The following is a 27,201-nucleotide window of genomic DNA, read 5'->3' on the forward strand; positions in this document are numbered from 1 at the left end:
AAGCAGCTCAGTTGCGGCATGGCTGGCGGGGTCGGGTATACAGCATAACTTTTCTACCATAGCAAGGGGCGCACTGATCTGGGTGAAGTTCGGGGTCCCCTGGGAGGAAGAGGAGGTGGTAATAGATGCCGACGGGCATTATGTATTCCTCAAGGGTAAACTTAATGGGCAGTCCCTCTTACTGGGTTTAATATACGCCCCCAACGTTGACAAGCACACCTTCCTTAGTGGGTTATCTACAGTTCTTTTCTGATGGAATGATGTCCCATGCCCCATGTCCCATGACTTCAATTTGGTCTTAGACGTCTCGCTGGACAGCTCTTTCCCACCCCTCACGGGCACAGCAGCATCCTCTAATGCACAAGCTTTACGTAACTGATTATGGAATTGGTCCCCGTCTGATGTATGGCGAGAACGTAACCCAGATTCCCGTATATACTCACACTACTCACCAGTCCACAACCTTCATGTGTGAGTGGATAGTGATGCAGCCAGATTCTTCTCTACCTTACCATCACCAAGAATCCACTCAGGTCGCCAGGATCTTTTTATCTGCTAAATAGTGTAGAGGGGAGGAAATCCAATTCTTAGTACATGATCAACAGAATTAAATCCAAGTTCCAAAGGACCACTGACTCCGAATCTAAAGGTTTAGGATTTTATTACAACCAGGAATAACTGCACATACAAACACCTCAATACAAGGTGAAGAAAATAAATGGGCACTAATACAAAAGATAACGGGTGCAGGAGTCTCATTCGACTCAGAAGAATAATCAATTCCAATAACATTAGAAATGCGATAATTAGTCCAGTCTCTACATTAGAAGTCATTAGCCTAAAAGAAAAACAGTTAGTCTATCCCTACTCTGTCTCTAAGGTGACATCCCTACTTAGCATTTTGCCTCCCAGGCAAGAGAGTAAAAGGTGTCAGAAGTGAAGACTTCCTTAGAAGTACACTCACATAATCAGAGCTCGCTCTAAGATGCTCCTTCTAGCTTCCCATCTAAACCTCAACTACCCAACCCACGGGGCACTGTCCCTAATACAAAATCTCAAAAACATAGAACACGCCCTTCGGCACACCTCTTCAGCCAAGCCTTCTTCCAGTACTTTTCCAGTGAAACTTGTACTCCATCCAACGACGGTTAGCTTGACCTTGGGTCCCAGACACCATCTCTGCTGAAAGTATCATCCTTAAACTCCTATGTACTCCCATATTGGCTTCTCGTACCATCCTAACTCCTAAAACAAAGACCTAGTCTCTCTAACGATCTAAATGTCCTTGCACCTGCAACAGAAACATGAGAACGAGAAACTTTTCACTTCTCTAAGATTTTCCATCATCCTGAAACCCCAAAGCCTTTACCAAGGGAAATCATTTTCGGCCTACAACATGTAGCCAACATAAGAAATAAACAGGGCTTTCTCTTTAACGTATATGCGATCAGGCCTTTACACTGTTTCAACACACTCTTAAAATCACACTATAAGCATTAATTTAATTACTCTTTATATGTGAATAAGCAAACTACACGTGCAAACTTTAATATGGTGCACGTTAAACCTAATACATTGCATTACATGAAAACCAATCATTATGCGTTGACTAAAATACATTTGCAGTGAACTACGACATTACTCTTCATGAAAAGCATGGTTACATTTCAAATCAATCTTATGTTAAACAGATTCTAGTGATATAATTTTTATGTCACCCCTAAATACTACTTTGATTAATATGTGGGTGCGGACTAACAGTGAATATGATGCACCCCTACAAATTTAAGAATAACGTGGCGCTTTATCAATAGCATACTGGCCTCAGCTGCACTGCTCCTCTTAATCCAGGATACCGATTTCCTCAGCCGCACACATTCGGATCACAATCCCCATATCATGATGATCAGCTGGGAGAGGAGACCTCCTTCGATCTCTACGTGGAGGTTGCAACCAGCAACACTTGGAAATCAGGCATTCCGTAGCTCACTAGGAAAGCAGTTGCTCGACTATTTCGAACAAAATGCTGGCTCTACAAGCTCTCTGTCATTAGAGTGGGAAGCTTTTACAGTCACAACCCGGGGGCACTGCTTGGGCCTAACATGGAACATTCGCAAACAGCTCGTCACTTCCCGGGATGTCCTCGAACGAGAACTCCTACTACACTAATCCATTTCGGTTCTCCACCATGAAGCCAAAGCAAAACTCAGTGAAATGCATGCCGACCAGTTTCGACTTTTGGAGAGGATACACTGTCATAACTTCTTAGAAACTCCTCATGTACGCATGCCACTTCAGACAGGGCAGGCAGATTGCTTACCTATCTTATACGGCAAGAACATCCCCAACGTCCAATTCACGCCGTATGCGATGATCTGGGACATATACAATGCATGCAGTTGCATATTCACGCAGCCATGACCTGCCACTATTCCACTCTCTATACATCCTAAGCACATGGGATCACCCAGCAAATCAGTGCCTTTTTGGAGTCTATTGAGCTACCTACGCTGTCCCTTGACCAGCACCTGGCACTGGACTCCCCCATTACACTAGACAAGGTGCGGGAAGCATTAACCTTGTTGGCATCAGGGAGGGAATCCAGCATCCAGCATGATAGGCTTCCCGCGGAATTTTTTAAGAGATATGCTGACACACTTATCCCGCACCTGCATGCCCTCTATTGCTCCGCGATAGACAGCTCCACGCTCCCGTCTTCCCTATATGTGGCCAATGTTGTGTACTTACTGAAACTGGGCGAGGACCCCACAAGCCTTGGTTCTTGCAGACCCTTAGCGACTTTAAACACTGACTATAAAATTCTATCTAAGATTCTAGCTAAGAGACTCGCACCCTGCATCCCCACCCTGGTCCATTCTGACCAGAATGGATTTGACCCTGCCCGTAACACCTTTCTCAATCTTCGTCGCTATTTTAGAGTGGCGGAATATGCCCCTCTGGAATGGCCTCGCTCAGGCTGTTTAGTTCTACATCTAGAGAGAGCATCTCACTCTAGTGAGATTACCTATTTGCTACCTTGCCCAGATTCTACATCAAGACCTTCTTTACTGGGTTGGTCCGACTGCTGTACAAACTTCCAACTATCTGGGTTAAAATGAACCCCTACATTTCTGAGTCCATAGCATTAGGCTGCCCCCTATCCCCTTCTATTCTCCTTAGCAGTGGAACCTCTTGCGGCCTACGTCCGTGCTCATGTAGACATGGGAAATCCCCTTGGGGATGACACACATACAATATCTCTATACGCAGACAACATTCTGCTATACGTTAGAGACCTGCATTCCATCCCTACCTTGCTGGATTTGGTGCTGTCATCATTTGATACTGCATATGGTTTTTGGGTCATCGAACTGAAGTCCACCCTGTTCCCTTTTTCTGTGACCACCCCAGACCCGGGATACCCCCTGGGCGGTGTCCCGGTGTCTTGGTGTGTTGAAACATTCTGCTACTTAGGTATCCGTATATATCGGTGCAAAACCGATCTTTTTGATTGCAATATCACCAGAGCTGCAACAGCTATTCGATCCCAGATATCCTTCTGGGGGACTCTCCCGCTATCTATCTCTCGCAGAATCGCCCTCACTAAAATGGTGATCCTGCCTCGACTTCTTTATTATTTTACGAACCTACCCCCTCTACACACCTCCTGCCATCTTTAGCACATTTCAGAAAACAATTAGAGATTTTAACTGGGGAACATCCAGGCACAGAGTTTCCATTAAAAAGCCCTACCTGCCTGCCGGACAGGGCGCCCTTGCTGCTCCCAATTTCGAGCACTATTATCTGGCCGCTCAGGAGCAGTGGATTGCCAGGTGGATGGCATCCCGTCATCTGTCAGACACGACCACTCCACGCCCCCCTGACTCGCACCTCTCACTCTTATATCTGTTCTATCCATGTGTGCAGCCCAGATGCATAGACTCCCTGTTACTCTCAGTGACCTACAAATACTACAGACGATGCCTTTTTATTACCCGCGCCACAAAGCCGTTACGACCCATCTATTTCTCTGTTGGGAACACCCAGGGGTACTTCTTGCTGCATTGCTCACTCATCACATCAATCTCGTCCAGATGAGGTGGCCTGTCCACAGAGCCTCCTGTGCACCATACAAGCCAATATATACATATTATGGGTAAAGGGGGTCATTGATCAGATGGTTCACAGCGTCACTCCGTCAGCATGCCCCCTTGAAACTACAATGAGAGGAAGACTTGAAACGTACCTTCTCTGAATCCGAGTGGATGGCCGTACTGGGAAGCTCCACTCACATCCCCCACAACCAGCGTTTCTGCCAGATTCCGTTTTTTATTTTACATTAAGCGTACCTCACCCTAGCCAAAATTAATAAATACTTTCACCGCACAGACTGCCTGCCCCAGTTGCCATTCAGTCAATGCAAACGTCCTACACATGCTATGGCAATGCCCCAAACTCACTGGGTACTGGACTGAAGTAGCCACCACCCTAGCTCGCAGCACTGAATGCAACATTCCTTTCCAATGGGAGGTCTATCTATTACACTTGTTCAAAAGGGGTTGGAAACACAGGGTTACTTCCCGCTTCCTGGACCTGGGCCTAGCCACTGCTAAACGTCTAATCACAAAACGGTGGAGAACACCTGTTGCTCCGCATATGGTAGCGTTGCGCCCTCTTTGTGTAACTGGGCCAGGGCAGAGAGTGTCGCCCTTTGCAAGAAGGACCTGCTGGGCCTCCGCAAGTGTCCCCTGGCCGGTAACTGGGGAACCATTCTAGCAGAGCTGCAGATGATAGATGCAACCTCTGTGGATCTTTCTGCAGGGGAGGGGGATTGAATTGCTGTAGCGGTATAACTAGCAAGGCTCTTCGGCCACTATATCCTCGGAGATGCATTGAGGGTAGATCCACACCTGGGTCAATTACGAGCTAATACATATCTACATACATATTTACAAGATTTCTCTCCCGCACATATGATACGCATGTGGGTTGGTATTCGGCAGGGAGCAAGCAGCAGTGCTTCACTAACAGTTTGCTTTCCCTCCCTTCAGCTTACTTTGTCCTCATTTTGTTGAACCCCACTCCCACTGTTCAGATCTGTGACATACCACTCTTGGACTTCATGCATATTTATGTACAGCCCCACAGCACCTGTGTCACAGTTGATATGGTAAATAACCCTCCATTGCATGTTCATTGATTCTTGTTTCCTAGCACACCAGATGCTTAATAGAACTCAAATTCCTCTGGGATTTTGGGTTGCTACTGTGAGTATGACATGCATGCTACTGTTATTTTGCTTCTGTTGTGTTACTATGAAATGTCAATAAACAGATTTAACAAAAGAAGAGCATTATAAATAGGTCTAGTGGATTATTTAAGTACCTTGACCTGCAGGTCTAGTAACATTTTTATGATTTTTCGAGGCTTGAAAAGGTAATGCAGGCTCAAGATGCCACGCTTAACAGTACCTTATGGTTAGCTTTGCAAAGTGACCAGCAGTCGGCATGATACAAAAATGTAAACCTTTCCGTTAAACAGCTGCACCTAACTGAATTAAGGGGCTTGAGTGTGCTATATGATGTCTTCAAAAGGGTAACAACCAGGACAGTAAAGTTCCAATCATGTCTTTAGATAAAGAAAATGTTAGCTGTTGATCGCATGCATGGATAGTGATGAGACACTACGAGGCTTGAACACCAGCACCAATCTTAACCATTCCATTTCCGGCACCTTTAAACACAGACTTATGACTTTGCATTTTAGCAAAACACTAGCACTGGACAATTGTCCAACATGGAAATATATTTGGACCCCACAGATTGTAGTCTCTGCAACTCACAAAAAGAGAACTTTACCCATTTGGTCTGCATCTGTCCTGAACTGCCTACGATTTGCTTATCTATATTGAAGAGAGCTTCAACGAAAGAGGCATTTGAATGGCAGGGCAGTGAGAAATGCCAGCCTTGGACCTGTGGACCCACATTTAAACCGTAAGCTCGTGAGATGCTTGACAATGACGCCAATTGATTAATCCTAGTCAAACGCTTCACCAAAGTAAATAGTGTTGTGATGTGAAGGGCTGGATGCCAGCAGATGAACTAATGCCCACGGTTGAACCACTCACACTGTACACATGTTTAACTTGGCTTGATATATTGCACAAATGCAATTTGCACTCGTTCTATAACTATTAAGATAGGTTTTAAACATTAGTTATTGTTGAATTTAAAGCTCTATCCTCAGAATGAGTGGTTGCACTTCTTTCTTAATTTATCTTTGACTTTATGAGGTTGTTACAACTGTAATGCTGCCATGGGTTTTAATTTGCGCCATTTGTTTTGGTTTTAATTAATCGAAACAATCAAGAATTAATCACTCCAATCCAAACTAATTTGAGAAAGGTGTCTGGACACTAAAAGGGTGACATTTACTTTTTCACTCCAATCTAACCATAATGGAGTAAGGTGTTGCACACAAAAGGGGGGACATTTACAATATCCACTTCAAAGTAAAACATTTTAAAATAAATATATTGCAAACACAAACAATTCTCCATATTCTCACATAATGTTTGTAATATGTTAAATGATAAAATTACTATTTTAATTATAATATAGTGTTCAAAATATTTACTACCATTCATAAACTTTAACCCCTTCCCTGCTCATGACGGAACCACTCCGTCATGAGCCACGGGCGTCGTGTGCTCATGACAGAGTGGTTCCGTCATGCTGCGGTCGTTGGCGGCTGCTCCGCCCACGCGGCACTGATTCCCCGCCTGTGCGGGCGATCAATGCAAGTGGGCGGAGTCGTGACGGAACCACTCCGTCATGAGCACAGCGCGCCCGTGGTTCATGACGGAGTGGTTCCGTCACGAGCATGGCGGCGCCGCAAACACCCCAAACCACCCAAGCGCCGCGGCAAAATTCGTGCCGCGGCGAAGGGGTTAAACAATTAAAAAAAATCATAACACAAAATTGATAATATTTATACAAGGTTTATAGTTTAATAAATGCAAAATTATATTTTTTAATAAATACATTTCTATAAGTTTTAATGTAATTGCTTATCGTAATAAGATTTTTAGACATTCTACTTAATTTGAAAAAGTATCTTTCATATTTTATATTTATTTTTTCTTAATAAAATATTTAATACCAGTAGCATATATTGTAATTACCCTTAAATTTAAATATATTGACATATATTAATATGATAACATACATTTTAAAGTTATAAATAATTGATTTGCATATCTTTAAAATTATTACCTTACAGAAATATAACATATACAAACACGCTACAGTACATTACATTCTAATTAATACTTACAAACAATATTATATACAACAATATTTCTACACTATGTTTTACAATGTTAAAAACAACACTAAAAACTATATTTTTACCTTGATATTCCTGTCCACAATATTTGGAAACAGACGTTTATCTGCAGCAAAACATTTGTATTGCATACCATTGATTGACATGGCTCTGTGCAGCAACATTCTTGGCATTTTTAGTAACATTTGAACTGTTTCAGCATGAAGCATTGTTTTCTTACCATCTGGAAATCATGCAGCAGGCAGTGGATTATGTATCAAGTGCAGTAAATCTTTAATTATGTGGAAAACACCAGAGCTGTATAACTCAAATGGCAAAGGTATATCAATAATTATCCTGGGCTGAACCAAAGGTAAACTGGTAACAGATGAAGAGCTGTCACAGCTTTACTGCAAAGTGCAAATTCATTTTTAGTCTTATTTAAGTAGCTTGTTTTTGTAATGTGACAGTGATATCTGATGGGGCACATTTATGAACATGCTTCATAGCAAGGAGACTTCCAATGAAGGCAAGGAGTTGCCTCTGTGTGAGAAGTTGGCCTGGCATATGCTGGTCACTAGTTATAGTGGCCACCTTGCACCAGTCCAATTCGACTCTTAAGGTGATAGGTTTAAGACAACCTTTTAAAGAAAGATATCCTAGTGGTAGCTGTGGAGAGCAGACTTCAGGCTAAGTCTCAGAGGAATGTAAATCAGCTTGTTTTACCTTATAATCTCTTGAATTACCAAATGAAAGGACACCACACAGGTATATATATCAAATATATATGTATTTATTTCTAGACACACTCGACTAATCTCTTTATGAGATTAGAAGCCAGGAACACATTCAATTATCAACGTTTCACAATAGGTTAAGCACAAATATGGCTGGGGCCCTAGGGGCGTACCAGACTACATACTAAAAAAATGGGTTAAGAAGGTCGACTTGCAAAATAACAAGGCCTAGGGCCTGGGGAATCGCTGGGGCTTCACTACTGCAGTGAAAGCAGGTAAGCAACAGGCCCACGGGAGACGCGTGCATTGTGTGAACACAGCTGCGGGTTCCCTATTGATTACAATGGAGGAAGTCGCGGTTTGATTTTTAAAGTTTTAGGGTACTTCGAGGAAGTCTACAAGCAAGCCACTTAAAAGGTAAGTAATTCGAGGGCCAACACACACTAGGGCACCGGAGTGTACGAGTTACCTCACCCAGGGAAGCCGGGTGCATAGGTGTCTTTTGGTGTCGGGTCGCATCGCTGTTTTCTATGGAGACCAAAGAAGACTTGCTGCTTGCATCGACTGTAGAAGTGTCCGGTGGAATCCAAGGGTGGATTCAAGATGGAGATGACCTAAAAATTGAAGGGACAGTGTTCAAAGTCACTTGCCAGTGACCGGTGGCCAGGAAGATGGCTGACCACGGATTTCGGGTGATTTCAGGTCATTGATGGTGTTTTGACTCTTCGCTCACGAGGTCCAGGAGAGATCGACGATGACCAGCAGCTAGATTTTGAGTGTCCCACAATGTCTGCAGCTGACTGAGGTGTCGGTAACCGGATTGGGGCCAACAAGCCTTGGCAACAGCAAGTCTTGTGGAAATCAAAGAAGGTCAGCGTTGCAGGAGATGGAAGGATTATTGGTGAATAACCCCTCTGGGGTATGACCCGCCAAATGTGTAGGTTAGATTACCAACTGAGCAAGGGAGCAGCAAGACATTGTATATATAAGTAGCTCAGTATCAGGTCAGAATGTTTCTCAAGATAAAAAATGAAGACCCCTTTCATAGTAAAATCAGATTTCAGGGAAGAAGACTCCAGAAAAGGTTCCAAGAATTGAGAAAATGGGCCTTTTGGCCCCGGAAGTCAGTCGACCAAGAGCCTGCCTAAGATGCTGGCTCCACCTCCTACCGTGCGTCTGATGGCAGACCCCCTCTCTCTGAAAGGAAGGATGCAGCCTGGTAAACAAAGTGCTCCAGGACTGAGCAGAGCTGGTTCTGGCTGGGTTTAGTGACTTGTGGCTCTTTAAAACAAAGACTTATGGGGTATAAATACCTGTGCCCAAACCCCTACAATTTGTATTGCTCCTGGACATCAAGACGAACTTCTGTCCGTGTAACTGAAGGGATCTGCAGGAGGTGACTATCCTTGTGCTTGTGTGCTGTTTCTTAAATTGGGCTGCAGTGGTTACTACTGGACTTGGAAGAAGAGGAAAAGGACTTTGAGAGAACTTTTATTAATCTTGCTAAAGCAATCACCCAAGGGCTAGGAGAGAGCTAGCCTCCTGATTCCTCCCAGTGTTTGCGAGCCGCCGCAGCTAAAAGCGCACCGGAAAATCATCGCGCTGCTGCCGCTGAGCGCTCGCTAACCTCAAAGATCATCGCATCGCACGTTTGCGGGCTGCCAAGTGCTTGCTAACTCCAAAGATCACCGCATCGAGATCATCGCAGCGCGGACGCCGCGTGTCCGCCATTTTCATCACATCGCATCAGGAACGTCGCTCCCTCACGGAGCGCCATTTCTTTGCATCGCAACCTGATCGCACACACAACACGATCATCACCTCGTCTCCCCCCTCGCGGCAAGGAGTCATCGCATCAACGGCCTAGCGTGCAGAAGTTTGTCGTCTTGTCCCCACACACATCAGCAGATTGGCGCCTCGTCTCCTCCCTCGTTGCAAGGATTCATCGCATCGCCGGCCTCGCGTTCAGAAAATAATCGCTACAGCTTCTTTACGACATTTGGTTTGTTTTGCTACGAAATCCAGGTACTTTGTAAGTAAAAGGGTCGCAGAGACCACTGCTTTGAACTGATTCCCCTTTGCACACTTTGAACTATTTTTGCAGCCTTTGCAATTTTTACAGTATTGTGGCTTTTTATCGTTATTGGTCTTGTGTTAAATCTATATATAAAGATACTTATTTTTTATAACTACTTGTGTGGTGTCCCTTTGTAGTGTTCTTCACTGTGTTACTGTGTATGGTCATAAATGCTTCACACACTGCCTCTGAGATAAGCCTAGCTGCTCGTGCTACGTTACCACAGGGTTGAGCAGTGGTAATCAAAGGGTGTAGCCCTCTTACTCTGACTTAGGAAGAAGGGTCCCTACTTGGACAGTGGCCAGCCATTGCCAACTAGAGACCCCCATTTCTAACATTGGTGGTAAGCGGTGAGGATCTGGACTTGCATTTGTGGTCGCATACAGTGATTATAGTGTACACTACTAGTGAGTGCAGACCATAACGCAACCACATACGTTTTTGAGGTTTTTTGATTCTATTTTTGATTAATTTTGCCAATTATTGCTACAATGGGCAAACCCAAATCCACTGCCTCGGAGGATCTCTCCTGGGAAGTTGAGAAATTAGAAACCTACAATGCCAAGCAGCTCAAATATTTTTGCAAACGCTTCACAGTCCCTATCACAGGTCTCACTAGAAGGGAGGAGTATTACAAGGCGCTGGAGGCCTGGCTAGAAGCCAGGGATGCCCCTAAGAATATGGGAGAGCCTGTGGAGGGGAAAGAGAATGCAGGAGAGTAGCAGGGTGAAGTAGTATATTTAGTGGGAGATAAAGCGATTTCCATCCCGGGCACTAGCGTGTCCGCAAGGGGTCTGTCCCCAGAAGAGATGGAAGACAGGGAGAGAGATAGGCGGCATAATATGGAGATGGCTAGGCTTAAAATGGATGGTCAGAGGGACCTATAGAACAAGAAGTTGGAATTTGAGATTATGAAAATGAAACTTGAACATGAAAGAATATTGAGGTAGTTGGAGATTAAAGCAAAGAGTGTAGAGATCTCCCCCTCTGGTGGCAGCAAAGCTGTAGTGCATACTGAGAGTAGAGTGTATAAACCCAAGAAGGTTATTAAGGATTTCTACAAAAGTGAACTGACCAGCCAGGTCCTCCCTGGACCGGAAATAAGCATCCTAGGGCTGGTTTCGGGGTCTCACCCCTCATCAGCCAGGATAGATTTAATCCAATGGTACAGTGAGCCCGGGACCCACTTCTGGGCATACCCGGAGCACTTAGGGCGAGGAAGCTATAGACACACAATTGATGGACGGAATGCAGAACAAATTAAAACATTCACCCACAGTCAAGAGATCTGGGTTAAATCCATCTTTCTTTTGCTCACCATGCCACCCCAGTTTAGGCCTGGCCATATGCAAATCAGTCTTGACTCTGTGCCTTGATGGAGCGGGAAGTACAAAATGTTGTATACCCCCCCTATTCTGCATGTTTAAAATAATTAGAATAATCTATTAATTGTAATATTATTAATGTGTTTGCACGAAGTTTAATCAACATTACTAATATACGAAATACACGTGGGATTTGCATTTTGCATGGCTAAAATAATTTGTAATAAACATACGTACGCATACTAATACTAGAAAATTAGGATATTGCATGATATATGTTGCTTTTGTGACGTAATAGTATGTTGCACCAGATGACATCAATGGATGAATATAAACGCTGTAAATGTCGCCATACGCTAGATAATTACAAGCACATACGGGAATTAGTGAGGGTTTAACATTTTATTCGATATTTCTATGTTTTAATTACTTTTTGTGTTTGTTTCGCTTAAGTTATCCTTTGGGCCTAAAATCAAGATGGCCGACTGAGTGACTCGACGCGGTGGCCACCATGCCTCTGGCGTACCTATGCCCTAGGTACATAGTATACCATATACTAGGGACTTATAAGGGCACCTCAGAATCCAATCTGTGGTGTACCTAAGGTACAAGGAATCCATTTAGAGAGGAAGCAGCTAGGCTGGGGTTCTGAATAGCAGGGCCCCAGCCAGACTAAAGTCGAAAAACAGTGAAACATCAGCAAAAAGTGGGGGTAACCATAAGAGCAGATCCTACTCTCCTACAGAGCGGACCAGTGGTATTACATTTTGTTTTTACGACTTTAAACAGTATCTTCTTACTTAGATGACATACACATAACTGCCCAAAAGCAAAAAAGTTAAATCTAAATTTAACAAAAATCCTGTCCCATTTCTGGGTATGAACACGTTTACTTTTTGTTTTTGTGAACACTTCAGCAGTGACAAAGTGGCATGAGAGTGGTGTTGTCACGTGGTACAATGTTAAAATGGCACTTTTGCGAATGTATCCCAAATAATTACTTGATATGTCCCCCCTGAAATAAATTTGGTTATTTTAAAACATAAATGGTAAATCTTCGGAGTGCGCAGATTCCTAAGTAACCTGTAACTATATAGCGCTTCCCTTCGCCTTGCAATGCTCAATGCGCTTTCATCTCGTGAAGCGCTTCGGGATGGAGTTGAAAGAGGAGCTATGTCTATTGCACTGCCACTGCCGTGCAATGGGGCGCGGTCAGACACCCAGAACAGACCTCACATACATGTGATTACATGGGAATACATGTGAAGCGCTGAATCGGTGCATGGCCGGGACTCCAGGTAAGTGGGGTTAACTAATGGCGGCTGCCCATGGAAAGGGTCAAATAGTGAAATAAAATAAACCATTCACTGTTTGCTTTTTCCCAGCCGCGCCCTTCCCAGTACTTTCGGTTTGACCAAAACTAGACGAAGGAATGTAAGTGGGGAGACGGACCAGTCTGACTGGTGGGAAGAAGCTTTCTTACAGACACAAAGTGAAAGTAATATCTACCCTCTCAGAGTGCAGGGTTGAAATGTAAGGCTGCCCGGGGGGGGGGTTGCGTAGCGGCCCGCCCCTTGGAGGGCGGCCACCTTAGTGCCACAGGAAGGCACAGGGGTGGGAGGTCGAGTCCCTGGGGTAGTCCAGGGGAGACCCCAGCAGATAGCTGCTTCCGGCGAGGGCGGGGAGGAGACAGGGGTACATATACTGTCTCCACCCCCTCCTCGACGGTGGCCACTCCCAAGGCTGTGGAGGAGTTACAGGGCGATCCAGGGTCTGCTCATACCAAGGGGTACATCATGCAGCAGCACCACGGGGTGCTAAGCCAGGAAGAACGACGGCGCCCCGTTAGCCGACAGGCGGTTGTGGGTCTGAGCAACCGGGGGCTGCCATGTATGCTCCGCCCACCCATCACAGGGGGGCGTGTGAAGCAAGTGGACTGGTGGTCCACGGATGGGAGGGGTGGACCCTCCCAATATTTGGTATACACCAGTTGGCATTGCCATGGTGACTCTAGGCTTATCAGACGGGCAGGCGGCATAGGGGCTGGGCTGCCCTGGGATCGCCCGTAAGATAACCCACCTTGTTTGCATATTGGTTATGCTAATAAACCTGCAGCAATATTTCTCCACTTACTTACAGTGTTGTGTGTTTTATTTATGTACTTATGTGTTTTGTGATAACTGTTGCCGATATTGGCACTATGTAAGGCTGCCCGGGGGGTGGGTTGCGTAGCGGCCCGCCCCTTGGAGGGCGGCCGCCTTAGTGCCACAGGAAGGCACAGGGGTGGGAGGTCGAGTCCCTGGGGTAGTCCAGGGGAGACCCCAGCAGAAAGCTGCTTCCGGCGAGGGCGGGGAGGAGACAGGGGTACATATACTGTCTCCACCCCCTCCTCGTCCTCTTGTCCGCTCGTTCGCCTTGCCCGCCCCTCCGCTTACCCGGCGTCCGGAGGGACAAAGGGGGGGCCAGGTCTTCTAACAATTTTAATTTGTGTTGCAGGAGTAGTTACAGGGCGATCCAGGGTCTGCACATACCAAGGGGTACATCATGCAGCAGCACCGCGGGGTGCTAAGCCAGGATACCCAGGGATGTTTTAGCGTGTCCCCTGGAAGAACGACGGTGCCCCGTTAGCCAACAGGCGGTTGTGGGTCTGAGCAACCGGGGGCTGCCATGTATGCTCCGCCCACCCATCACGGGGGGGCGTGTGAATCAAGTGGACTGGTGGTCCACGGATGGGAGGGGTGGACCCTCCCAATATTTGGTATACACCAGTTGGCGTTGCCATGGTGACCCTAGGCTTATCAGATGGGCAGGCGGCATAGGGGCTGGCCTGCCCTGGGATCGCCCGTAAGATAACCCACCTTGTTTGCATATTGGTTATGCTAATAAACCTGCAGCAATATTTCTCCACTTACTTACAGTGTCGTGTGTTTTATTTATGTACTTATGTGTTTTGTGATAACTGTTGCCGATATTGGCACTAAGATGCTGCTGCTTGTACCCGAGACATGCTGGGGAGCTGCGCGAGCTTTCACTGTGCAGAGCTCTGGGCGCGTGCGGACGGTGTGAGAACAGATTCTTGCACCATCTTTAGGGGTGGGCGCTATCACAGGCAGCAGCTGCCACTACTGTGCATTATGTTAATAATTTAAAATGTCATTTACAATTGTTATCACTGTTTCAAGTTTATTGTTTATTGTATTATTACTTAAAATCACTACAAATTGCATAAAAAACAGTTTCACTGTAAAAACCATGGTGTCACATAAATGTTTTCAAATTAACGGCATATATTCTATAGTTTATACAAATACGGACGGTGTATAAAAATCAATGGTGCATGTTAAAACTAAAGTATTATGTGCACGATACTATGCCGGAGGCATATGTACTTCTATGCGCAAATGGCATGCTAACAAATGGTTACCACAACCCGCGAGCTGTCACTTTTGTGATGATGCGCAAACAGCAGGATTGGATAACAAGCTGTTGCTTTAAATCCGGCCAAGCAGTTAGAGTGCTGACGTGCCTGGGGAAGTGGAACCTTTAAAGGGCTTAGTACGAAGCCTGAATGCAGACATTAAGTAACAAGCATTGGCATAGCCAATAGGTCTCGCCTTTGGGACCTTATAAGTGTTTAGCCATGCAGCAGTTGCATAACTAAATACTTATAAGGTCCCAAAAGCGACACCTATTGGCTATGTCAAGCGGCCTTGCGGCCCCGAAAGTGAAAGTGATTGCGATCCCGATCACGATCAAACATCAAAGCGGCAGTGTGGCCGCGAAAGTGAAAGTAATCGCGGTAAAGCGCGACGCGCGCGCCCGCGCACATGCACTGTAGCTCTAGGCTGGCCTGGTAGCACTTTTTGGAGCCCTCTCAATAAGTCTCGCCAGACCAGCGCATGCGCTGAGTAAGGCGAGACCTAAAAATCGATGAGTATTTTAAACTAAAGTGTAAAAATATGCAAAGATAACCTAGTTAAGGGTTGATAATGAGTATTTTAAACACAAGTGTAACAAGCATTTGCAATGCAATAGGTCTCGCATTATAAAAGTGTGAGCAGTTGGCATTGCTAATAATAATGCAACACTAGCTATTGGCATTGTAAATGACAATGGCATTTATTTATGTGTTTGTTTTATAAAATAGATAAAAAAGGCATTGTCATGAACAATGCCAATAGCTTAAACTTTTGCAAATGCGAGACCTATTGCATTGCAAATGCTTGTTTATATTAAAACCCAAATAAATACATACCTTGTGGACAAGTTTTCAATGGCTGGCCCAGAAAGGAGATAGCGAGTGAAACAAGGGAATGGAGAAACCTTCCTAAGATATCTGCCTTGCCACTCTTGTGAGCATGCACCACAGAAACGTGACGCACATCAGGCAGAAGAACATCGCTCTAATGAACTAGGGGGTGGGGGTCTCAACAGTATATCAGGAAAAAGTGTACAGTAAAATTCTACATACACTGCTCAATTCTGAGATGCCCCTAAATACACCGTTCACATAATTTTGTGAAACAAATAAACTGCGTACTTTCTGGTGCAGCCTTTTTTCTCTGCCACACCGAAACAAAGGCCAAGCAATGCACCAATTTAATAAAATCATATGAGGAACCTGAAACGCTGCCTCCTTCCCTTGACAATGCCTCTTCCCATTCTGTAGTTCTCTTCTGATCAAACGCTGCAGAGGTATTTTCAACAATAACTTTACAAAGTCTGAATCGTTCGCAGCATATTTCTATAGCAGGAAAAAAGCCCCGGCTCTGTCTTCCATTTCTGCTGCCCACTTCGGGAAAAGCTTTGGGGTGACTATCACTCAAATAATAAATCCTGCAGTAAATATAAAGAATAGATATTGTCAGCATTCCTCACTGTGATTTATTATAGCTTTGTTACACCACTGAATCCATAGACTGTCTTGGGGACAGTGGGACGTCATGGAAAGGGGTTAAGGTAACTGTTAGTCCGAAACAATAAAGTTTTACTGCCGACTTTGAAACATCATCTGCGAAGCTTGCTACTAAACAACTGTTCACAACCACTCGTGGTACAACAGCGCTGGGGGGGGGGGGGGGTGCTTTCCATTGAATGGGTAAGATTTCCTTCGGCCCCTGAACACTGTGAGCTCAAACACCACGTTGTGTGACACCCACGTGTAACGACGACAGGAAAAACAAACAAGCATCACTTTCCTTTCTCGAGTGCAAGCTTCTTAATCGATGCTATGCAAACATTGTTAAAACATACAAGCCGCCCCCCCCCTGCCGCCGAAAACGCTGATTTAATCAGTGCTTGAAATGGAAAAATAGAAGTGCAGGTACTCTGCAGAGGCGCAACTAGAGCCAAATTGGGGTGTTTTTATTTCAGTCTTTTCGCAGCGCTTTGCTGCAGACTCATCTCATCCCCTCTGCTTAACTTGATTTTAAAAACAATTACAGCTTGTCAGACAGTGGGTATTTTAGCGGACAACGTGCCTGTTTATTGAACGAACATTCATTTTCAGCGGAGTTCCTCGCATTTGTAGTGTTTTTATAAAAGCAAAAGCAGGTTTACACAAAATTTCAACACACAAGTATTTCGAAAAAACACCGATGTTTACATGCAGCCACTCAGTGAATGGAAGGGCGGGGTATCGACTTACCACACTCCAGGAAAATACCACAGGCGAACTCAGCAGCACACACATTCGAATGTTGCATAATTAAGCCCAATACCATAGCACGCAAGAAATGCTGCAACAATACCAAAAGCGAAAGAAAGTAAAGAAAAAAGTGCTTGCCTCGAAACATCGCAGTTGCAGTCCGGGAGGTCGTCGGAATCCACGCTGCCGTCGTCGGACACGCTGTCCGCACCGAAATCTGACGCTGCAGCCGCGACCACCATGGCCATCAAGGGCTTGAACATCAAAAATAAGATTCTTGGAAGCAAAACTTTCGAATATTAAAGTCGCATGCAGGTTTTCCCTCGTGCTCACAGCAGTGTGACAACAGCACAAGTGGGCTTGTGACACGCTGCCCCACGCATATCATACGTATCTTGTTTCGCGAGCCTCGACGCAGCCACACAAGCAGGTCATGTTTCTAAATAAAACTTGGGCTCCTCGACAAACGCCAGGCTAAGTCCCATGGAATGCGAGGCACAGGCCTGGAGAGCACAGCCCTCGCAGTTCAAAGTGTTCGGGGAAGGACGAGGGTAGCAGCAGTGGCGCAACGCAAGATGGTGGCGCCTCCCAGCAACAAGCGCGCACTGAAGCTGACGGAGTGGGAGGGGGAGTGGGAGTGGGGGCGGGCACGCAGGCTGCCAAATGGTTCGTTGAATCACGGCTAAAGTGAAAGCAAACAAGTGGTTGCAGGACTCCAAATGGTGCGCGCGCCCGGACGGGTCACATGCACTGTAGTTGGAGGCCTGCAAAGCCACTGTTTGCACTTCCAAAACGCGCTTACTATAAGTCTCGCCAGAGCAGCGCTAAAGCGCTGGTCAGGCGAGACCTAAAAATACAGGGTACTACGCCTGAAGGCTTTTATCATAGCCTAGTCGAGGGTCATGAACAGAACCCGCGAGCGGTCACTTTTCAATGGGACACAAGCAGCAGAGTTGGTTCAACTAATCTTACAACATGTCGAGCCATGTATTTAAGGTACAGACATGCCTGTTGGAATGGGGCCTGTAATGTTCGAACTGCCTAGAATGAAGTCTTTCAGCCAACATTCTTATTTTCTAAATCTACTTGTCGGAGAAATTATCTGATTTGTGTAAAATATTTTATGCCCCAGCAATGCAGAATGATTGAAGAACCCTCCATCCAGCTAGTCACGGCTTGTGTGCATGTACGGATATTTAACTCATTAAAAATCAGTTTTAAAAAAGATTTCATTAAATCTTTAACAGCTGGACATGCACACGACAAATGAATTAATGTTTTGTTTTGTTTGGATAGCCACATAATCAACAGCTCTCATCTCGATTTTTGCGTTTCCATGATGGCATTAAATCCTGCGAGTCATGAATTCGCAAACGGTGATAACTTAAGCTCTTTTTTATCTCAGTGCTAAAATGGGCTGCTCGGTAGGCTTGAGGCTTTGTGTGAGTACAGGAGTTTATCACTGTCTACGCATAGCGTCTTTTAGATAAAATATTTTTGTCTTCCAAGAGAGATTTCTTCTTTGAAGACTCTTTGCTGGCTTTATTAAATGTTGTCTCTTCTGCCATGCTCTCTCATGCTTATCGAATATCTACTTCCACATAAGATTTCCTCAGATAAGCTCCCCATCATATAGGTGTTTCATGGGCCATTTCCCAGCATGGATTGTTCAATGAGCCGGGCTCTGATGATCGAAAGTTATGGCACAGCTTCACAAAGGAATTCATGCTATGGAATTTCTGATTTTGAAGGCCAAATTCTAGCCGTACCTATGCGGGGGATGCGGACTTTAGGAAGATTGAAAACTGCTTTATATACCTTAGTCTGGAGCTCGTTCAATAACTGGGCCTACTTACCGCACCATCAGCCTCATGCATCAAGCCAAAATCCAGTCGGTAAAATACTGATTCCTTATTAGCTCCCGGTAGCGAGTCCCAAATACCCAATCCCAATGCATCAACCCAAAACGTGAGGAAATAACGAATCGCTAAAGAAATATCCGCTAACATACCGAATCGGTAATACCAAAAATGCTAAGTTACAGAATCGCTAAATACCGAATTAGCAATTACCGAAATCACTATTAGCTCCCGGAAAGTGCCAATAGCAAATAACGAACCGCACCCCAATGCAACAAAACTCGCTAATAACAAAAATCCCAAAAATCGCTATTTTGCAAGAGCTAAATAAAGGGAATCAAAACCTGGAGGTAAAGTTACAAAAAAAAAAAAGAGATGATGCAAAAAAAATTTCAACGTGTGCAAATGATTGAGGCAATCACTAAACCCTTAAATGTGGCCCAGGAGACCCTGTTGGCTCCCACAAAATGGCTGCCCTCTACGTGCTTGCAAGGAGGATGCGGATCAATGCAGCAGGACAGCGCAGGAGAAGGGTCCAGGAGCGAGTTTTCAGACTGCGCATAACCTTGCTCGGGCAGAATGAGGACGAGGTGTACCAGAAGTATCGCCTCAATCGCGCTATGATCATGCGCCTGATTGCAGACCTGGAACCATTACTGCAGCACCAGACACACCGGACAAATGCAATCCCTGCGCACGTTCAGGTCCTATGCAGCCTGCACCTACTGGCCTCAGGGAGTTTCCAGGGGGTAATTGCGGTGGCCGGAGGTGTTTCGCAAAGCGCACTGTCACGCTTCTTCAAGAAATTCCTAGATGCCATGCTGACAATGCTCCACACACACATCAGCTTCCCCACAACCCCACAGCAGTTGGACCGCACCAAACAGGCTTTCTACCAGGTGGCACAATTCCCACATGTGATTGGATGCATCGACTGCACGCATATCCCCATATGTCCTCCGGCAGCAAATGAGTACCTATTCCGGAACCGCAAGTCATACCACTCGATCAACGTGCAGGTTGTGTGCGATGCCAACAACATCATAACGGACCTAGTGGCACAATTCCCAGGGAGCACACACGACTCATACATCTTCCGCAACAGTGGAATGCACAGGCGACTAATCAATGGAGAATTTGGAGAGGGACTCCTGCTCGGTACGTAGAAATACGCTTCCCCACACCAACACCACACATGTATGTACATCACCAATGCTAAGTCTATGCTTCTATCTTCTAGGTGACAGTGCTTACGCCCTGCGGGAATACATACTCACCCCATACCTAAATCCAGCAACCCCGCAGGAACATCGCTACAACGCTGCACACATCAGCACGAGGAATGTGATAGAGGGGACTTTTGGGATTCTCAAGAGCCGCTTCCGTATCCTCCACAAGACTGGCGGCGCCATGCTATACCAACCAGAAACATGCTGTCGGATAATTGCTGTATGTGCAATGCTGCACAACATTGCCACCAGAAGGGGGATACCCATAGAGGTGGACAGGGATGACGACCACCGGGCTGACCAACCACCCGCCCAACAACGACAGGCACACATCCCAAACACAGCAGAGGGCCATAGGAGGCAGACATACATAATGCAAAATCATTTTTGATCCTTGGTAAAATGAGACATTACAAGTTGGTTTGGGGTGCAACTGTTTAATGCACAGTAGCACTGAGGATTGTGCAACAAAACTAGCATTGTAAATCATGCTCCAATTGCATTATTGTAAATAAAAGGTGCCTTAAAGTCACGCCTGTGCATACACAGTGATTGGATGGCCATGGTTGCCCCACCATGGTCCTGCATGCATGTCCAACTGTCTAGTGGCGCTTCCCACGTACCCCAAGCCTCCGCTCAGGTGTATCCAAAGCCTCACCACGGCCTGTCCCCGCGGAGGCACGCGAACTGCGGCGCCTGGTGCTGGCCTCTGCCTGTGACACGCTGCTGACACTGGAGGCAGCCTCACTTGTGTCATCCCCTCCCAATGCAGCAGCACTGCATGTGCTGCTCTGAAGGTGTTCCACAGCAGTGGTGATGTGTCCTAGTGACTTTGCGACATCCCCGCAGAAGTGCCCAAGGTCCACCTGCAGGGCGACTGAGCAGCGTGCCAACACAGCAGTGCTGTTGCTGTACCGTGTGATGGCCTTGGTAGCGGCAGCGGAACACAACATTTGCTGCCGGTGACTCCTCTTCTGGCACTCATGGCCCTCCCTCGTGGCACGGGTGAGCTCATGTACCTCCTCCTTGAGCTGAGCATTTCCCTCTGCAACCGCTGTGGTCATGTCCCTGACTGCCTTGCTCATGTCCGTGACTGCTGCAGTCATGGCGCGCATCTCCCTAGCAAGGCGCACGATATTGCAGTTAATGTTAGCCACATGTCGCCCCTGCATGAGCTGTGTACGCAGCATCCTCTCCTCGATTGCAGAGGTTGTTGGGACATCCTGTTCGGCTGAGGAGACGGAACTGCGACGAGCCCTGTGCCGCCGTGCGCGTCTAGCACCTCCAGGTGGTGCATCAGGTGTTGTGTAAGTGCGCTGGCTGGGTGCCAATTGCGAGGTGGGTGTTTCCATCTCCTGCAAGGGCGCAACTTTGGACCTGCGCCTCTGCGCTATTGTGGCTGTAGTAGCTGCAGCCTGTTTTGCTGGTGCCGTAGCTTGTGGCGCTGGTGCTGGTGCCGTAGCTTGTGGCGCTGGTGCTGGTGCCGTAGCTTGTGGCGCTGGTGGAGGTGCCGTAGCTTGTGGCGCTGGTGGAGGTGGTGCTGTTGGGGGGGCAGGTGTTGGCGATGCATGCGCGTCCTGCGCTGTCTCCTGGTCTGACTCGACGGGTGTTTCCGAGATGATCAGCTGGCTGCTGTCGTCCGAATCCCCAGGTGATGCATCTGTGTGTGAAACAGTGCATGGTTAGTGGGATAATTACAACTACATAGTGTTGTACACATGAATGTCCCTCTGTGGTCCACTAAATGAACAGTCTCCATCCATGTTCAATTGATGTGGTGTATGGTCATTGGACATACGCCTGTACATGCACACTGGGCTGACTAGACTACAACTCCCAAGATGCACTGGTGTCATGTGTAAAGCTGTCTGTGCCAGAGCTGCAGACACACTGAGATCGGGCTGGGGGCATGGGAATGGATTTACGCAATGCTGGGTGCGGGCACAGGCATGCATCTTACCTTGGGCACTTGTGGCTGCGCCGGACGTGTCCATCTGGGTCACCCCCACGACGGCTTCCCGCTCTATCGTCCCCTCCACAAGGTCATCCAGGGCTGTGTTGGCTGGTGCTGTGGATAGTCCGCCTCCAGTCCTGCTCGCCTCCCAGAGCCTCTCCGCAATCCTCTCTTTGGCATGCTTCCGCAGGTCGTACCACCTTTTTTTGAGGTCGTCGATGCTGCGGGTCGTGACGCCAACTGCATTCACCCTCTCACGGATGCGCAGCCATATGCGCCGCTTCTCCTGCTCAGGCACCTTAAGGGACAGCTTGCCAAAGAGGCGGTCGTGTTTGCTGGAGACTCCCTCGATAAGGTACTCGAGCTCCCTATCAGAAAATTTTCGCTTTCGCTTGCGTGCAGACTCTGCGCTGGATGGCACTTCCTGCGCCATGATGTGTGTGGCTTTGGATTTGCAGAGTCGGTGTGGCCTCGCTCTGCACAGGCAGTCTTCCTTCCCAGCTCCTGTCTGCTCCTCTGTCGAGGCAATGTGGGTGGGGCAGCAGTATTTCCTGGTTGGTGATGTCATCTGCACGTTCCCGGAGCGACGCGGCAAATTGCGATTTCGCTAATACCGATTCGGTAATAGCTAACTCGGTATTACGGAACTCGCTATTAGCTAAATCGGTATTACCGGACTCGCTATTTGCTAATGGGAGTTTGCATGCCCCGCTATGTAGAAATCGGTAAATTTAGCGATTTTTAAGGAATCGCTAAATTTTACCGAATCTTTTGATGCATGCCATATACCGATTCCTTAATGGCGATTCCTTATTTTTCGCTATTAAGGAATCGGTATTCGTTTGTTTGATGCATATGCCTGCATGTTTCCAAACCATAAGACAGAGTAGGTAAAGTTTGTGCTGCCATCTCATTTAGAAGGTGAGTGTAGGCCGGACAGCTCAATTTTTTGTTCAACAATCGAAAGGCAAATGTTATTGATTGGGTTTTAGCATTTAAATCCATCTTATGGTCCTTATATGAAGTGCCCCGCCCAAATTTTATGCCTAGGTATTTGTAAGAGGCTTGCTCTTCCACTTGGTCACCCTTAATGTACCATTTAAACTTATTTTTCTTGGAGTCCACTAGGTGTTCAACCTTTGTTTTCTTTTTGTTCAGCTCTAGGTTTAGGTAAATTGCTAAGTTGTTTATTGCTCTTTGCAGACCTATCGGACTTTGACTTAACACTATGATGTCATCTGCATATTGTAAAAAAGGTATAGGTTTTGGCCAAGATTGGCGGATGTATTTGGTTATGTCTGCTAGGAACAAATTGAATAGGCTCGGCGCCATTGTTATCCATCACTGAGGTCCACGAGGAGTATGGAGTTCACCCACCAGCTTCATACACTCACCCCACGTAGAGACCATTAAAGCATCAAACCAATGTTACATGAAGTCTACCCAGGCGTGCCGGAGTCACTTACCACCGGAGATTCATATGACATCCCCCTCCCAGGACCACAGGTTGTCTTCCCACTTGCGGCATTAATAAGCCATCACGTGATTACCATATGGCATCCCTCCCTCCTAGAGTAACAGATGACCATCCTTTGAAAGCATCTTTATATTATACAGGGTGTATTGTGTGACATCACCCCAGATGCCACAGAGGACCATCCCGCTGGAGGTATTACTAAACCACAAGGGAGTACTGAATAACATCCCTCCAGGAGTGACAAGAGATACTCCAATTACAGGCACCCTTAAACCACCAAGGGATTACTGTATGACATCCCTCGAGGAGGGTCAAGAGATCATCCCATTACAGGCACTCGTAAACCACCAAGGGAGTATTACATGAACTCTACATCGGAGAGACACAGCACCGCCCTACTCGAGGCACTGTTAGGCCAGCAGTGCCAGGGAGCACTGGCCTCAGTGAAAACTAAAGGGCATCAGAAAGCACAAAGAGCCCATCCCTGAAGTACTATCCTTAACAACCAAGAGGCACCCAAGTGCAATAAAGACCAGTCCCTGGAGCAGTGATAACCGCCCTGTGAGTACTACATGGAGGACCCAGGAGTAACAGTGAGCCCATTAGAAGCTGAATGGACGATATGGAGTTTGTAGTTATCGATAGAGAGTTTTATGCAGCGTGAATAAGACCCTAGGGTATCACAGCACTTCACAGACCAAGATAACATCAGCTCTACAAGGGTATTCACATAAATTCTGTTATAGGTATTTCTCTACAATCTTTTTACGCGTATGTCAAGTTCACTTTTGTTCCCTCTATTGAGTTGATTGCTGTTGGGAGTTTTTAAGTTTGTAAGTCAGCTCACCGGACATGTGCAAGGACACATCTGTCTGTGGCTCCTCTGCTTTCTTCGAGTACCAGGCTGTTTGGAAGTTGAGGTAGTTATCAGTTCTTTTTGTTCCAAAATGTTTTATTAAAAATTATTTCAAGCATGACATCAGCAGTGCAGTATAAATGATCAGTATCCAACATGAGTTGCGGCGAGCACCACAGGCCCCCTCCTTCTGCCCTCCACTGTCCCCGTTAGTAGTAGCAAGAAGATGAATTTACCCTTTGTGCATCAGTCAAAAAGGTCCAGCACCCTCCATCTTGGTAGGAGGACCAGACCAAGTGGTCTGCTCAGGTGTTGCACTAGCCACCTCCATTTACATTCCAAAGCTAGGTGAGAACCTTGCATGTTGCTAGACCACCACCGCTCCATACCTAAAAATGGCCACAGTCTCTGAGGCCAGTACATGAGTGGCGGCAGTTTGGTTTCTTCCAGTGAGAGTCTACATTTATTTTTACAGCATCCAGCCCACTGTGCACCAGTGTGGAGTCTTAAGGTCAAGAAGCATAACCTCTGTCATAGCAGGTATCGTGAAAGGTTAGGACTTTCTGGAGAAATGTAGCGACTGCTTCTCAGAATGGTTTGAGGCACCGGGCACTCCCACCATAAATGAAGCGCTTCCGCCAGTACGCTACTCTCCTTCGAGCACCTAGGAGAGGCACTGTGGTACATGCAAAGCAGCCTAATGAGGGGGTGTAGTGACAACTATAACACACTTGTAGCGGATCTCCCGTCCAAACATGAAGTGGCTGAGGAGTGAATGTCTCTTTGTACCCCATTGCACCCTTTCGATGACACCTTTAGTCCCGGAACCCGTTCCCACTCTCGATTGTGATCCCATGATTGTGGGTATCTTATGTCAGTAGGAGTTTGTACAATGTCGAGATGGTGCCCTGGAGGCGTACAAGCTAAGGACATTGTCATTGTCATTTAAATGGGGTTGTAGCTCTCAAAGCTCCCAAGTAGGTATGAGGGTGAGTTACCCAGTGTCTAATCTAGATATATCGCACTCGCTCAGTGTCAGGGAGGCCATGTGCGATTATGCATGGCTGAAAGCTCTTCGACATCATGGCGTCAAACATGACCTCAGTCAGATTGTAGTGAATGGGAGCATATAGGGCTGGTTAGGACACAAGCCTTCGTGCGCTAAGGTAGGCTTTAGGGGTCTACAGTGTTCTTCCAACAAAGCTAAGTCCCAAAGAGGTAGTTGGACTATGGCATGGTCCAACTTCCACCAATTCTTCTCTGAACGCATGGTAGGCAAGTCCACCACTGATCTTAGTCACGCCACTTCTTAATAGTGCGGAATGCTAGGGACCGCCAGCACCCCAGTCGCTCCCGGTTTGGTCACGAGTGTCTGCGGGAGTCTTGAGACTTTGCGCTTCCATATAAATGGTTTCTAAGTAGATCAGAAGAGCTTGGAAGAGGTAGAGTAGGAGTGGGAGGACATCCACTTTGACTGCATTGATGACTGTAAGCAATGTGGAGAAGTTAGCAATGAATAGGCCTCCCGCCATCCGTATAAAATAAGCTCACAGAGATTGGATTGAGGTTTTGGCCCTTCTACATTGGAAGCAGGATGAGATACCCCCCACTTTGTCGAGTGCTATGGTCAGGTTGAGAATTCAAGGCTTATTATAATTAATCTTATAGCCGGGAACCTTCCTGAAGGCATCAAGAAGTTCTACCACTGCCGGTATCATAAGTATCCTAAGGTCAGGAGCACATTATCTGTGAAGAGGGAGATACGAAACTACCTTGGTACGATTTGATCCCTGTGACTGTATCGCTCTGTTGTATAAGGCACGCCAGGGATCTATGAAAAGGGCAAAAAGAAGCAGTGATACGGGGCAGCCCTGGCAGGTGCCTTTAGTTAGTTAGAAAGTTCTGGAAAAGTAGCTATTTAAGAGCAACTCTGCTGACTGGATTGGAATAATTGGCAGAAATCATCAGCAGGAACGTGGCTCCCAAACCCATTTTTTGAAGCATAAGCCATAAGAAGGTCCACTCCACAAAGTTGAAGTCCTTCTCTGCTTCCAACAACAGCAGTACCACCGCTACACTCTTTGGAGAGGCCTTCTCTATCAAGTGCATGACACTTCAGATATTATCATGTGCCTTGAGATCATTAATAAAACTGGACTGGTCGGGCTGCGTCAACATGGGGAGCAAAGTGTTAAACCGGGTCACCAAAATCTTAGCATGTAGTTTAGCATCACTATTTCATAGCGCTGTAGGGCGATAGGATGTGCAGTCTTTAGTGTCTTTGTTGGGTTTCGGAATCATCGCCACCACTGCTTATCCCATTGTCCGGAAAACCTTCTCCGCTGTACCACAGTGCTTGAACAGGGCGGTGAGTTTGGAATTTATTGGAATGAGTATGATTTAAAGAATTGGGCCGTAAGACTATCTGGTCTGGGAGTCATGTTGGATTTGAGAGTTTTTATGGCTAATCAAACTTCTTTTAGGACCTGACCCTCTATGGAGTCCCGTCAGTAAGTGTCAGTAACTGAAGTGACCCTAGAAAAGCCTCTGTATCTCTTGGAGAGGGGGAAGTACTGCTATAAGGTTGTTCATAAAAAGTACAAAATTTGTTGACTTTCCCTTCATCTTCCAGCAAGCGAGACCGCGTGGCTGTCAGTATTTCAAATACTTTACAAAAGGGGGTGGTGATGGACGGAGCATCAGAACCAATCAAA

The sequence above is a fragment of the Triturus cristatus genome, chromosome 8, assembly GCF_964204655.1.
Source record: "Triturus cristatus chromosome 8, aTriCri1.1, whole genome shotgun sequence".
NCBI classification, from domain to species: domain Eukaryota; kingdom Metazoa; phylum Chordata; class Amphibia; order Caudata; family Salamandridae; genus Triturus; species Triturus cristatus.